A 15,312-nucleotide genomic window follows, 5' to 3' on the forward strand; every position below is an offset into this window, starting at 1 on the left:
AAACTTTGGATGCAGACAACTCAGGTACAGGGATCTCACCTGGCACGGACACGGTTCCCAGGCACTGCCTGAGAGTTTCAGGGTCCGGATTTTATGCAGTAAGCGGGTTTTAATCTCTGGATGTTAAGTATTCCCTCTTCCCCAGAATAGAGTTTAAATAACTGGACTGTTTTAAAATTAAATGAAAAACTCATCATGGCCTGCTCAGAATAACTTCTCTGTACACTTAAAAACGGAAAAAGCCAAATAAAAAAACTAATGAGAAAAAGCAGAGATAGCAAAGTGGCTTTATGAACAAACAGCCCTTATTTTACTAAAACACAAATCATAAAACAATAAAGTTACTTCTTTAGAAGCTTCATCTCTAAGCTGGCCAGGAATCTTCTCAAATCATTTGTGAAAATGAAAGATCCTTTTTAATTGGGGTTTTATAAGGAGAAACACTGCAATCAGGAAGGTATAAATGAAGGTAGTTCTTTAAAGCACAAACTAAGATAGTGCTTTCCCGACTTACATATCTGAAATGATAATAGAGTAGCTGCAAAAACTGAGTAAACTGGTTATTATCATAGTATCTCATGATTTAAGGGAAACTCAGAGATGACCATCTAATCCTACTTCCTGACGGTAATCCCAATCCTAATCCAGGATCAAAGAACTGAGCATCACTGGGAGAGTTTTTTTAAAGCACTCACACATCTTTTTACACGATTCCTTTATGGCTGGAATTGGGCAGTGGTTTACAAACTATTCTGCACAGATGCTTCAGATATTCTAACCAATGTCCAATATGTCTTGTTCTTAAAGATATATTTAACTATTATTAATACTGTAATTTTTAAAAAAAGCTCTCAATGCATGATACCTGGGATTTAACATACTTCAAAAGGATATTTTTTAAAAAGAGAAAGCAAATGTGGCAAAATCTTGATAACTGTTGAATCCAGGGATGGGAATATAGGAGTTTCCATTGTACTATTTTCTCTATCGTATACTCTTGAAACCTTTCAAAATAAAAAAAATTTAAAACAACTGCATTTCACACAGAATTTTAACAAGAACGTTTTAAAGTGTACTGACAAATTCACTTGTGTGTGTACAGACTCTCTATTCTCTCTCCACATATTTGAGCTGTGATGCAGGTGTTATTGACTGTTTCTCTGTGCTGATGGTGGGCGGGAGGGTAGACAAGCAACAGTGAAAGTACAGCATCAAAACCCCAGGGCTGCAAAAATCTACATGCAACAGGCTCAGTTAGAAGCCAGGCTGGGTCTGGGCACACCTGCTCACACCCTAGCATCAGTCGGTTGAATACAATCCAATCTTAATTATACCAAAGTATAGACAGTTACCGCTTATTTTACGTGAGCCACAGAGGGCACTGAAGCAGGGGTGGATCGAAATCAGACTTACGTTCTCAACAGCTCTCTCCAGTTGAAATGTGGAAGGAGGTCAAAATGGAACAAACAGAGCCACTAGCATGTTATTCTGGGGCTTCGACTAGGGCGGTGCTAATGGACAGGAAGAGAAGTGCACAGTAACTGAGAAAATGAGGTGAAATTCGATAAGGCTTGGTGATAGGCTGGATGTAGGACTGAAGGAGAAGGAGGCATCAAAGATGACTCGTACGTGTTCAGCTCGTGGAATGAGAGGATGGTATTACTGTTCAACGAGATTCAGGGGTACCAGCCGAAGAGCTTGGGGCTGCCGGGCTGGGGTGGGGAGGTTGGCCCTGGACACCGAGAGCTGTCTGGGACCCTGAAGCAGAGATGCTGAGTAGGAAATAAGTCGTGCAGACAGAGCTGGGCTGCAACTAGTACTTGACCTAACTGAAGCCACGATGTACATGAGACTGACTACCTTCGAAGTCACACTGGATACTACTTAACTGTAAGGTATCTCCCTCCTACATGGCGTCTTTGAGCCTTAGCATATTTTATTCTAAAATTTTAAATAGAGGTTGATTATCTTTTTTCTCTAAAAAGAAGTTACCTAAAAAGGATTCATTTAAAATGAAAGTTGAAGTTTAACCATCTTTGTAAATTAAAAGTGTATTATTAATCACCACATCATAGTTATATAGGAAAGTGCCCAAACATTTGAGAGATGCACACTGAAATATCTGTGACATGATACCTGGAACTTGCTTTAAAAATACTAAAGCAGCAAAACAAAAGAAAAAGAAGGTCATGGTGGGGACAAACCTGGGCAAATAGGGACAATGATTTAACCTGGGCACTGGGCACACACAGCTTCTACCGTAGGACATTGGAAGCTGATGGCAATCAAAGAAAAACTGTCTTTGGTTACATAATTGCTCTCCCAACCTCTCCCTGCCATTGACTTCTAAACATTTACTGCCCGTCTCCCACGTGGGAGCCCTGGGCACTGATACCCGAGTCCCCTGTGTTCTTCCCAGAGGCTGGTGATAAGTTAAGGGGAAAGGGTGAGGCGAGGACAGTGTGTCCAGCCAGCGGCCCGTTCCCTCTTGGGACTTTTGTCTCCGTTTCCTGATTCCTTCACCAACAATCCCACACCTCCCAGAGACGGAGGGGAGACCTATGGAGTCACCCTTCGCCCTTCGCTTACTCTCTCCTAGCTTTCAATTTCTGCCCTCATCGCCTCCATGAGAAAAGGGCACCTTCCTCCACCTCCACCCATTCCTCTAGACCCTCTCCCTTCCCCTCCATCTCCACCGGCTGCAGAGGAGCGAGGGATGGAAAAGGAGCCCGCCGGGCAACCTGGGGACACCTGCAGCTCTGCTGTACCCTAAAGCGTGCCACCCAGCAAGTGGAAGGGGGAAGGAGAACGAGCACCCTTCACCTGAATTCGGCCCCCTAGCCTGAGCAGAAGACCCCCGCCCAGGCATTTCTTGGCCAGCTCTGGCCAGCTACCGGGTCAGTAAACCTGCCCAGTCCTATGCCCACTCCCTGCAGGCCCTACCCTGGTCTAGCATCTTCAGTCACCAGGAGAAAGCACTGACGGGCAGGAGTGGGAGGAGGACTTCTCATTGACTTAAACCAGTTTGGGGGAATTCCCTGGCGGTCCCGTGGTTAGGGCCTGGCGCTTTCACTGCTGTGGCCTGGGTTCGATCCCTGGTCAGGGAACTAAGATCCCGCAAGCCGCGTGGCGTGGCCCCCCAAAAAACCCCAAAAAACCAAAATAAAAATAAACCAGTCTGGGGAGTTTGTGAAAATGTAAAACAAGGAAAAAAAACAAACTCCTCACCTAACTGGAAAGGGTACCTCTGAGTAAGATTTTATTTGCGTTTACACTCTCCATCAGCAAGTGTGCCAATATCAGGAGACCCCACATACCCAGGGCTGCCCTACAACAGAAGCTGAATGCAAGCATGGCACCACAGGTAACCTTCAGTAAGAAGTAAAATTCCCAAAATGTCTGCCAGCTCTGGTTAGGAGCTCTAACCTCGGTCCTCGTCTGAGAGCGCTGTTATGTAACTAACCTCCCTCTAAGTCATCCTTCCCCTTTTACACAAATCCTGCATTCCATCAAAACCTTCCTCCAGGGCGCTGATAAGCTCTCCCTGGATTGAGTCTACTGAGTTTGGATGGTTCTGACCAGCACAGCACTGCCTGGCGGCTTGGTGAACACAGAGAGGTGATTAGCAGATGAATTCAAAGCAAACACAGAGGAAATCCAAAAATAGACCAACATTTCCACTTCTGCCACATCTGCTGCTGTTAATGAAACTCTGCCTTTCAACGAGCAGCCTCTGCTAGATCTAAAACGTTGTGTGACGCACGCATGGGTGCTCTAACACAGATACCTAATATGCTTTTTTTAGACTATTCTCCTGTAAAAAGAGATTTTTCCCCTCCTTCTTTATAATATTTGTAAAAGAAAAGGCACAGAATGCCAAAATTCTAAAGACTGAGGTAACAGCTTGACCTTCTGCTTTGTACTCTGGTATGCTGAAAATATACTGGGTTAAAATACAAGTGTATGAAAACCTTAGCAGAAGGGAAATGCCACGAACACAAAATATTTCTGAAACTCAGAAATGTATTCAGCTCACATATACCGAGAACCTGCTCAGCTGGCTGTTTCCACGTGGATAACCTCATTTAAGAGGAGATAAAACAGCAACCACTTGGAAAACATGGTATATTAACACTGCAGATTTGGCATTTTTCTCAAATATGCTTGACATTTCCCCCCCTCAGATTTTAACTTTTTGGCAAAACGTTGTCTGCAAGCTCCTTTTAGACTTGCCCATCACTTCCTCTCCTTCAGCTACAAGAGGCCTCTTTTATGGGTTTTAAAATACTGGACATGTGGGACTTCCCTGGTGGTCCAGTGGTCAAGACTCCATGCTTCCACTGCAGGGGGTGCGGGTTCCATCCCTGGTCAGGGAACTAAGATCCTGCATGCCTTGCGGTGCAGCCAAACAACAACAAAAAAACCCAAAACAACAAAAAACAAAAAAAAAAACCCCACAAATAAACACTGGACATGTGAAATGACAAAGCCGCCAAAATTTGAACAGGCCTCCTGTATCTCTCTCTCACACACACACACCCCGGCCTCCTTCTAACCTCAAAATCTGAACAGTATATCTCACATCCAAGTCTAAGATGCAAGGCCTGACTCTGAGGCTAAAACAAAAATCTCTGAACCAATACACGAAAATGAATGTCTTTGCAATAATTCAGCAAGAAGGGTTCTGAGATAAATTTCAGAGGGTCCATGAAGCCCCAGAAACTCAATGAAAAATTACATTAGAGCCTTCTCCAGGGGAGAAAATCCATGGCCTTCTCCAAAGCCTGGCCTTAGAAACCACCGGGCAGGGACTTCCCTGGTGGCTCAGTGGTTGAGAGTCCACCTGCCAATGCAGGAGACACGGGTTCGAGCCCTGGTCCGGGAAGATCCCACATGCCACAGAGCAACGGGGCCCACGTGCCACAACTACTGAGCTGGCACTCAAGAGCCCGCGTGCCACAGCTACTGAAGCCCGCACGCCTGGAGCCCGTGCTCCACAACAAGAGAAGCCACCGCAACGCAACCAAAAATAAATAAATTTTAAAAATAAAATTAAAAAAAATAACTATTTTTTTTAAAAAAGAGAGGAAAAGAAACCACCAGGCGGAAGACTGTATTTTGGGACCACGTTTAGGGGCCTCAAAGGGCTCCTCTCATTACTTGACAGTTACAACTTCAATCCCCCCTCAATCACCACACCGCGGTTTAAAAACTCTTACGCTACTGGGGGAAAAAAATCCTAACATCAAAAAACAAAGCTCGCCACCTCTGAGAACATTCCAAGGGAATGCAGCAAGTGCTGTTTTAAGCAATTTTAAGTGTGGACTAAACATCTGAGAGGGAACACGCAACAAAACACAAATTTAAATCGTCTGTTTAAACAGGATTCAGTCACGGGCTCCGTACCCATTGACACTGAGATGGGGCTGAAGGGTGGTGGATGGCTGGGCCCTAAGGGGCCCCAAACGTCCAGTGAAAGCTGGTGGCGTGGCCCCGGCGGGGCACTGGTGTGGAAGGGAGGGACGCTTGGACAGACCACCCCGTGGGAAATCAGACCTGGGGGGGATGCTTTCCTTCTCTGGAGGGTGGCTTGGGCTCTGCTGGGCAGAGGGCAGTGTAAGGTGAAGAGGCAGCCAACACCTGGCCTGAGCCCGCAGACCCTTCTCCACGCTCTGCTCCACGTGGAGCTCTGCTTAAAGGGGCCCCTGGCCTCTGGTAACGGCCAGATGCTGGAACGACCTTCCCTCGGAGGGAGCGTGTAACAAAACCCACGTAATCAAAGGAGAATTAAGGAAAACGTACACAGAGAACCTCACGTCTCAGGGGCTTCACGAGTCAGAGATGGTGGAGCCTCCACCAGACCATGAACCTCCTCCCCATTTCCCACTTAAAATGACACCGTCCCTGGTGCCTGCCACTGAACAACTGAAGTCAGGAATGAATTCTACGGTTCATTCATAAAAAGCAAGCAATTTAAAAAAATGGCCAAGGGGCTTCCCTGCTGGCGCAGTGGTTAAGGATCCACCTGCCAACGCAGGGGACACGGGTTCGAGCCCTCGTCTGGGAAGATCCCACATGCTGCAGAGCAACTAAGCCCCTGCGCCACAACTACTGAGCCTGTGCTCTAGAGCCCGTGAGCCACAACTACTGAGCCCGCGTGCCACAACTACTGAAGCCCACAAGCCTAGAGCCCGTGCTCCGCAACAAGAGAAGCCACCGCAATGAATAGTCCCCGCTCATGGCAACTAGAGAAAGCCCGCGCACAGCAACAAACACCCAACGCAGCCAAAAATAAATTAATTAATTTAAAAAAGAAAATGGGGCTTCCCTGGTGGCGCAGTGGTTGAGAGTCCGCCTGCAGATGCAGAGGACACGGGCTCGTGCCCCGGTCTGGGAGGATCCCACATGCTGCGGGGCGGCTGGGCCCGTGAGCCATGGCCGCTGAGCCTGCGCGTCCGGAGCCTGTGCTCCGCACCGGGAGAGGCCACAACAGTGAGAGGCCCGCGTACCGCAAAAAAAAAAAAAAGAAAAAAAGAAAATGGTCAAAACACATTTGAAACAGACTCGCTTTCACACAATTAATAAACCGGATACCGCTTTTAACCCATCAGATTTGCAAAAATTAAAATACTGATGATGCTCAGTTAACAGCGGCCAGGCAAGGGGGCCAGTCGGCCCTCTCACACGTGTGGGAAAGCGTATCGGGGAATCCTTCAGGAAGTGCTTATCTCATGATTTCCTCGGCTAGGCGTTTATTTTAATTATGCTCTCAAAGAGGGCCAAGCACACATATGTACGAGGGTGAGGATGTTCCCACACACTTTGGGGGCTGTTACAAAGCACCACAGGGGACTGACAGATCATTTAATGTGCGACATTGACACAGGAATACTACTGATATCTGGGTGTCAAACAACACGCAGACTTGTATGTGCTGAAATGGGAGGGTTTCCAAGACACGTCAGGTGGAAAGAGCAGGGGGGAGAAGCGTGCGCAAGGTATGAGACCTTCTTCAGTTTAGACGTATAAAGACACAAACCTTACGATGGAAGGGGAAATTACCGCCGACCGACTGCCTGGGGGGAAAGTGGAAAGAAGCTTTCTGTACCGTTAGAGTTTTCTAACAAGAAAAGGGGAAAGGAGGGTGGTGGGCACACATACAGTGGAAGGATGGGCCCTCTTCATTCTCTTCAAACTTTTTAAAAAAAAGAATAAATACATAACCTGAATCAGGTTTTTAGACCTAATGTCCGGTTTGCAGGAAATGAGGGAATAGATAAATCCAAAAGATGGGACAAGCATACAGAAAATGGCCCTCTTGTCAAACAAAATGCGGTAGGAAAAAAAAATGGTGTGGGAATGGAGGGAATCGATTAATACATTAAAACAGACCAAAAAGACATAATTCTACCAAATGCAATATGTGATTTTGCTTGGGTCCAATGTTAAAGACGTTCTGAGGAGAACTGGGGAAGCCTGATTAAACATGGCCTGGGTTAGATAACATTAATTAGGTTAATTTTATTAGTTATGATTATGGTCTTATGGTTAACAGGAAAAATGTCCTTATGTTTTAGAGATGCACACTTAAATATTTAGGGAACACGTCTCATAAATACTTCAAAAAAAAGAAGCAAACATGCCAAAATGTTGATTGCTATAACTGGGTAATATGCATATGGAGATTCATTATACTCTACTGTATGCCTAGATTTTTCATAAGAATAAAAAAACAATATCTAGAAAAAACTCTGGAACGATGTACATGAATTTTTTTTAACACCTCATCCCTTGAATTGGGACTATGTCTGTTTTCTTTTTCTTTTTCTCTTATTTGCTTATCTAGATTTTCTACTTTGTGTCTACAATGAATATTATTTCGATGATTTTCCAAAGCTACGTACAACGATACCTATTTCTAGAAAGTTCAAGACAAGTTCCCTTTCTTCCCAGGCACCCTTTTGCCTCCCGCCCCCAAGCACAACGCAGAGGAACAGAAGCCCCAATCCCCTGTGATCCCACCCAAGCCAGTACCTTGATGCACTTGACCACTTTCCAAACTTGGTTTCAGAAAATGACCTACAGACATAGCCTGTCAAAGAAGGGTAAGAGGTAACTTAACACAATGCTGGTGCACAACGCAACCAGACAAAACATTTCTCCAAGAAGCGAAGCAGAAAGCGTAATCAAAGTCTGGCTGCATCAGCAAGTGTAAAATTGGCAAGCAAACGGCAGATGGTTTAAGACAGAAATGGAACAACACAGGCTGTAGGAAAAGAGCATGAGGTATGCTGGCTGTGCAGTGGTGGAGGATGCAGGAGTGCCTGACAGAAAGATGGAAAGACAGATATTCCTGTGGTGGAAACGGATGCACCTAGTGCAGTGATTTGAAAATGCCCCTGAATCAAATCACTTAGGGAGCTCTGAAACAAATAGATCCTTGGGTGTTAGCCCAGAGCCCCCTCATTTAGTTGGTCCGGTGAGGGGCCCAGGCACTTTTAAAAAGATGATTCTAGGGCTTCCTTGGTGGCGCAGTGGTTGAGAGTCCGCCTGCCAATGCAGGGGACATGGGTTCGTGCCCTGGTCCGGGAAGATCCCACATGCTGCGGAGCGGCTGGGCCCGTGAGCCATGGCCGCTGAGCCTGCGCGTCCGGAGCCTGTGCTCCGCAACGGGAGAGGCCACAACAGTGAGAGGCCCGCGTACCGCAAAAAAAAAAAAAAAAAAAAAAAAAAAAGATGATTCTAACATGCAGAGTGGGACTGAGGGCTGTGCTGTCCAATGGAACTTTCTATCAGGATGAGAACGTCCTATCATCTGAGCTGTGTGATAAGACAGCCACCAGTTCTTTGTGGCTACTGAGAACTTGCAATGTGACAGTGTGACGGAGGAACTGAACGTTCAATTTCATTCGATTTTGGTTAAACAGGCATGGGTGGCGAGAGGCTACCTTACTGGACAAAGCAGGTTTCTAGGGGGTGCCATGAAACACCTGAATCACACAACTCCACGGCCGTATGTACTTAACCATTTCCCCCTGGAGAGAAGTCTCAGTGTCGTTAAGCCTTCTGGTGTCCTGAGAACAGCAACTTCAAAAATGAAGCGAATGCAAACAGCAAACTTGGGACAGCTCGGAGCAGGCGCGTGGGCACCTGCACTCACCTCTGCTGCTTCGTGTTTCTCCTTCACACTTAGCAGCACCCCTCCCCCACCTTCCAGCCTAAAAGATCCATTCACTGGTTAAACTAATGACAGAAGCACTGAAGTCACGCTACATGTCACATAATTTTTGAGGGTTTTCAAATTTCTTTGTCATTATAATTATTGCTGGGTGAAGATTTTCACGTACGTATCTTCATACTAGAAGATGTGATACAATAAAAATGGCCTTTGTCCAAGGTTCCTGGCACAGAGCTCCTAAAACCCCCAGAATTTTCCTGGGTGACACGAGTGTCCTGTTATTGATAACAAGCCCCTTTTGATCACACCTGCGTTTAATGAGGTGTCTCAGGGTGCGGGTCCCAGATAGCGTCCAGATGGGGCTGGTCACCAGAAAGACCCAACTCGTGGTTAGAGGGTGGGAACGTTCAGGGGCTGGAGATCAGTCGGGTTATAAAAAGTCTTCAACAGTGAGATTCACGGGGCTCCCAGGTTGGTGAACCCACAGAGGTGCTGGAGGGGTGACAGGCCTGGACAGGACGTACCCGGCCCCCTGCATCTCTTCCATTCGGCTGTTCCTGAGTTGCATCCTTTACAATAAAGCAGTAAACGTATTTTCCTGAGTTCTGTGAGTCACTGTAGTAGAGAAGCTGAGAGGGGTTGTGGGATCCCCCAAATCTGTAGCCAAGTTGGACAGAAGTGTGGGACCTGGGATGCACCTGGCACCTCAGGTGAGGGCAGCCTTGAGGGACTGAGCCCTTAAATCTCTGGAGTCTGACACTAACTCTGGGTAGTTACTGTCAGACTAGGACTGAACTGGAGGACACTCAGTTGTTGTATCAACCATGCACAGAATTGGTATTTGAAAAGACACCACATATTTGGTGTCAAAAAAACCCCAAAATCCTCTCAACTACAAGTGCTATTTACATTTAGTCACATTTTCATGTATCCTAATAAGCTACAGGTTGACCACGGACAGTAGATAAATACAGTCTTATCTAGTAGCAAGATAAAGTTTCTGCCTCCATGTGATGGAAAAAGCAGCTTGATTTACAATTATCCAAGGCTGATGATCTTCACAAGGGCAACAAGGCAAATTCGCACAAAACCAGATGCTGCAAGATGTCCAGCAGGGGTACCCATCCCCGCATCCTCCAGAAAAAAACAGGGAAAAAGTTTCCCCACAGTACTGTTTAACTTCCTGGTTACTAGCTGTCTGACTCCAGTTCAATGATTAAAATAAAAACAACATATTGTGGTACCATGTTAAAAATTGTGTTTGAAGTAGTTACTGACACAGAAAGATGTTGGCTATATATTATTAGAGAAACCAATTTCTAGAAAACACTGGGACCCAGAGCCTTGACCTCACTTCCAGAATAGCTTACCCAGAGACTGTTTATTGTGCGATGATTTTCATGCAATTAACCTTAGACAAGCATTACATTATCCCCCAGTGTTACAGATATATAAACAAATGACTAATATTAAGCCAATTCTCCCATCCCGAGGCCCAGAATCCTTCTTACTAAGCACAAAAATCTCTTCTTACCCAAACCTAATCCCCTCTTACCCGTTTCTCCTCTGTCTCCATCTCAACACAGGACTGCTGCTCCAAGCCCACCCAGCCCCACCTCTCCTTCTCTTCCCAAGACACAGGGGTGGAATTTATTTTTCTGTTAAGGGCTGTTTTTGAAGGGCCTCCCTCCTGAAAAAGTCTTCGCAATTACACTGCTGCTGTAACTGTGCTTGGTGCTCCAGATATATTGCTTTAAGGTGTTCCTTAAGCCCATGTTACAGATGAAGAAACCACGGCCCAGAGAGGTTAGAACAGACGGAGTGAGGGAGCACGAGGGAGGAGGGGGCGTGGAGCCTGGTCTGGGGCACAGGAAGGTCATGGCTCAACCATGCTACACGGCCCCTCAGTTAATTCTAGAGCCGCCTGCATTCACCTCATTTCTCTTCGCTCCTGGGATGACCCTGAGAAAACCCAAATGGGGTCACAAGCCCAGAAAGAAGGGTTCTGGGGTGGAGGTTCAATGCTATGGTAGGACACAATCAAGTATATCGCTCTACATTGCTACATCCATGGAGGGGTGGGCATCTGAGTCAGGACGGAAGCAGGGGACAGTCCACGTCTAGGAACAAACCACCCGTGCCATGCTTCTGAGAGCTCACAAGCGAGCTACAGAACCCACGTGACCAAGCTGGGCTAGACATCCAAACAGGTGGGACTAGGGAGTTCCCTGGCGGTCCAGTGGTTAGGACTCCGGTGCTCTCACTGTCGAGGGCCCAGGTTCGATCCCTGGTTCGGGAATTAAGCCACATGGCGCAGCCAAAAGACAAAACAAACAGATGGGGCTGTTCCTCCCTTACCACTCCATTCTGCCCTCATGGTGGGGGGCGCCTGATCTCACAGTGATCCACAAACGTGGAGGGTCCAGCGATGACAAAAAGTTTTACAAATGTACTGCTGTGAGCCAAGCTGACTGTCAGCCACAGTACTAAGAAATCCTACATGCAGCCAAACCAGATGCTCCATGTCCACACTCCCTAATCAGTTTAAACCCTCAGCTTCATCGGGACTTGAAGCCCTAAAGTCGAATCATAAAATTATGTCTAAGATAATCACCTAACCAACCAGCCACAGGCCCTATGACCTGCAGCATACGCTGCGCTGGGCATGAAGGGGCCACAAAATCAGCACGTGGGGCTTATAATCCAGTGAAGGAGAGGAGAGCCACATTCCAAGACCCTTTGGACACACTCAAGGGTTGAATCGTGAGGAAGTTACTACCACCTTCTCACATGACAGCCACCTCACGAGAAAACCACCACTGCTTGACCTCTGGTCTTCCTGCATCACCGACTTCTCTTCCCTTTCTAAATGGGTTATTTCCTCTTTGAATGTGCCTCCATATTTAGCAAGAGAACTTTCTAGAAGCACTAAAGTAATTCTTTATTTTTGAAAGCCAGGTAGGTGGTATTTTTAAAAAAAATATTTATTTAGTTATTTGGCTGCACTGGGTCTTAGTTGCAGCATGCGGGACCTTTAGCTGCGGCATGTGGGATCTTAGTTGGGGCATGCAGGACTTAGTTCTCTGACCAGGGATCGAACCCAGGCCCCCTGCATTGGGAGTGCGGAGTCTTAACCACTGCACCACCAGGGAAGTCCCAGTTGTATTTTTTATTTATTTTTTTTTTTGCGGTACGCGGGCCTCTCACTGCTGTGGCCTCTCCCGCCGCGGAGCACAGGCTCCGGACGCGCAGGCCCAGCGGCCATGGCCCACGGGCCCAGCCACTCCGCGGCACGCGGGATCCTCCCGGACCAGGGCGCGAACCCGCATCCCCTGCGTCGGCAGGCGGACTCTCAACCACTGCGCCACCAGGGAAGCCCCCAGTTGTATTTTAAAAGGACCTTTATTGTTGACTTAGAAGCAAGCTGGGCAGTGACAAGGATGGACCTATAGATTGTCATACTGAGTGAAGTCAGTCAGACAGAGAAAGACAAATATCTTATGATATCGCTTGTATGCGGAATCTAAAAAAAATGGCACAAATGAACCTATTTACAAAACAGAAATAGAGTCACAGATGTAGAAAACAAACTTATGCTTACCAAGGGGGTCAAAGGGGTGATATATTGGGAGATTGGGATCGACATACACATACCACTATGTACAAAATAGATAACTAATAAGGACCTGCTGTATAGCACAGGGAAATCTACTCAATACTCCGTAATGACCTATATGGGAAAAGAATCTAAAAAAGAATGGATATATGTATATGTATAACTGATTCACTTTGCTGTACAGCAGAAACTAACACAACATTGTAATAAATCAACTATACTCCAATAAAAGTTCATTAAAAAAATAAATTAATTAAAAGAAAAAAGCAAGTTGGGAGGAGGTAAGAAGAATGAATGTAGTGCATCTAAGGTATGGGCTACGGGAGAGGTGAAGACATCAGTGACTAGACCAGACTCAGCATTCTTCCTCACAGAGGAAAGGAAACAGCTGCTCTCGGGTCTAGGCAGGAGCTGGATGGGTCAGAGCCTGATGCTGATGTCCTAATGGGACACTGATGCCCTCTGACTCTGAAAGTGTACGACCTATGTTCTGCTACCCCCAAACCACTTCCCCCTCCAACCCAATCTTAGTTCATATTCCTTTGGTAACAAGGGACACAATCTCTCCCTTGAAATGCAACTCACAAAGGGGAAACGTAGTACAAATGTTACACTGCAGACAGTGGTACCCTGGGTATGTTTTCCTAGAACTAAGAATTTAGAACAAATAAAATACTTTGCAGTTATATGATCTTCAAAGCACTTCCATACATATTACCTAACTTGATCCTCAAATCAACCCTGTGAAAAAGGCATAGCAGGGCTTATTAATTCCATTTAAAATCAAGAAAATGACACTATGAATAACTGTATGTTAACAAATTTGATAACTCAGATAAAATACACAAATTCCTAAAAAGACACAAGCGACTGAAACTGACTCAAGAGGAAATAGAAAATCTGAATAGATCTAGGACAAGTAAAGAGATTGAACTGGTAAATTAAAAACTCCCCCCACCCACACACACACAAAAAGACCTGGACCAGACTGGTGAATTCCACCAAGTATTTAAAGAAGAATTAACATCAATTGTTCCCAAACTTCAAAAAGCTATAAAGGTAATATTGACCCTGATGCCAAAACCAAACAAAGATATCACCAAAAATACAAAACCGAAAAACTACAGACCAATATTTCTTATTGAAAATCAATGCGAAAATCCTCAAAATACTAGCAAACCAAGTCCACCAACATATAAAAAGGCATGATTTACCCCAGGAATGCAAGGTTGGTTGAACATCTGAAAATCATTTAGTGTAATATAACCACAGCAATAGAATGGAAGACAAAACCCACATGATCATCTCAATATACACAGAAAAAAAAACTGACAAAATCCAACATCCTTTCATGATTAAAAAAAAAAAACAAAAACTCAACAAACTGGGAATAAAAAGGAACTTCCTCAACTTGATAAAAATACATCTCTGAAAAATCCAGAGCTAATGTCATATTTAATGGTAAAAGACTGAATGTTTTTATTTTACCCTAAGATCAAGAAAAAGACAGGAATGTCAGCTCTCACCACTTCTATTCAAAATTGTACTAGAAATTCTAGCCAGGTCAATTAGGCAAGAGAAAGAACAAAAATGCATCCAGATTGAAAAGGAAAAGTAAAACTATCTGTATTTGCAGATGACCCAATTTTTTGTACAGAAAGTTCTGAGGAATCCACCAAAAATTATTATAACTAATAAGTGAATTCAGCAAGGTTGCAGGATACAAGATCAATATGCAAATGTCAACTGTATTTCTATACACTTGCAATGAAAAGTCCAAAAACAAAATTATGAGAACAATGCCATTTATAGTAGTATCAAAAAGAATAAAATGCTTAGAAGTAAATTTAACAAAAGAAGTGCAAGATGTGTACTGTAAAAACTACAAAGCAGTATTTGAAGAAATTAAAAAAGATCTAAATAAATGGAAAGGCATCCCATGTTCATGGATTGGAAGATTTAATATTATTAAGATGACAATCCTCCCCAAATTTATCTATAGATTGAATACAATCTCTATCAAAATTCTAGCTGGCTTCTTTGCAAAATTAACAAGCTGATCCTGAAATTCATATGGAAATGTAATGGACCTAGAATAGTTATAACAACCTTGAGAAAAAAGAAGAAAGTTGGAAGACTCACACTTCCTGATTTTTAAACTCACCACAAAGCTACCATAGTCAAGACAGTGTGCATAAGGAGAGACATATAGCTCAATGAAACAGAATCAAAAGCTCAACCCTTACACCTCTGGTCAACTGATTTTTGACAAAGGTGCAAAGTTAATTAAAAAGGGAAAAAAACAGTTTTTTCAACAAATGGTGCTAGGGCACTGGCTATACACATGCAAAATATTGAAACTGCACCACTTCCTCACAACATGTACAAAAATTAACTCAAAATTGATCAAAGACCTAAATGTAAGAGCTCAAACTAGAAAACTCTTAGAAGAAAGCACAGTAGTAAATCTCTGTGACCATGGGTTAGGCAAAGCCTTCTTAGATATGACACCGAAAGC

The 15,312-nt window shown here is 44.7% G+C and overlaps 1 protein-coding gene across 10 annotated transcripts in view; it reads right to left on the minus strand.

Moving 5' to 3' along the window:
* Positions 1–15,312, minus strand: part of TACC1 (transforming acidic coiled-coil containing protein 1) — a gene marked incomplete at its 5' end in the record, with an annotated part of 90,402 nt that overhangs the window by 26,426 nt on the left and 48,664 nt on the right. The window lies entirely within an intron of this gene.

The sequence above is a fragment of the Hyperoodon ampullatus genome (genome assembly GCF_949752795.1).
Source record: "Hyperoodon ampullatus genome assembly, chromosome: 20".
Lineage (NCBI taxonomy): Eukaryota > Metazoa > Chordata > Mammalia > Artiodactyla > Ziphiidae > Hyperoodon > Hyperoodon ampullatus.